The sequence below is a fragment of the Penaeus monodon genome, chromosome 33 (assembly GCF_015228065.2).
Source record: "Penaeus monodon isolate SGIC_2016 chromosome 33, NSTDA_Pmon_1, whole genome shotgun sequence".
Lineage (NCBI taxonomy): Eukaryota > Metazoa > Arthropoda > Malacostraca > Decapoda > Penaeidae > Penaeus > Penaeus monodon.
Window position 1 is genome coordinate 33,591,647 of NC_051418.1, and position 588 is coordinate 33,592,234.

Here is a 588-nt window from a genome sequence, read left to right on the forward strand (position 1 = left end):
AATTTAAAGTATTTCATGCCGAAGAGAAGGTATAAGGACAGAACGAAGAGGAGGAGAGAATGAAAGAGAATTTTGTGTGGGATTAATCATATTCAGAGGCGATTCCCGGGTATTTCACGCGGGAGACTATGGGCGTACTATAGATTTTAATGTTTATTTATCTATTTATTTGCTTTGACAAATATCTTGCTGGAAGTAATTTTGTTGAGAGAATAATGGAATGAGTTTTTTTCTAGGATTAATCATATTCAGTGGCAATTCCCGGATATTTTAGCTGTGGGACTACGGGTGTACGATGAATTTGTGTGTATTTTTTGAAAAATATCTTGCTGTAGTTAGTTTTATTGAAAGACTGAAGAGACAAAAGACATTTTAAAGAATTCTTACTTAAAAATGTTATCTTAGTAATTATAGGTCTGCTCAACTCATAATTACGCAAATGAGAGAAAACTTTCCTCTATTTTCGCTAAAAACCTTTAATAACAACACGAAACAAACTCAGCATACATACTGGTATTTCTGTCACTCAAATAATATCACCGGTAAAATCGAAGTACAGTGTAACCAGGTTTGAGGAACTAGCAATGG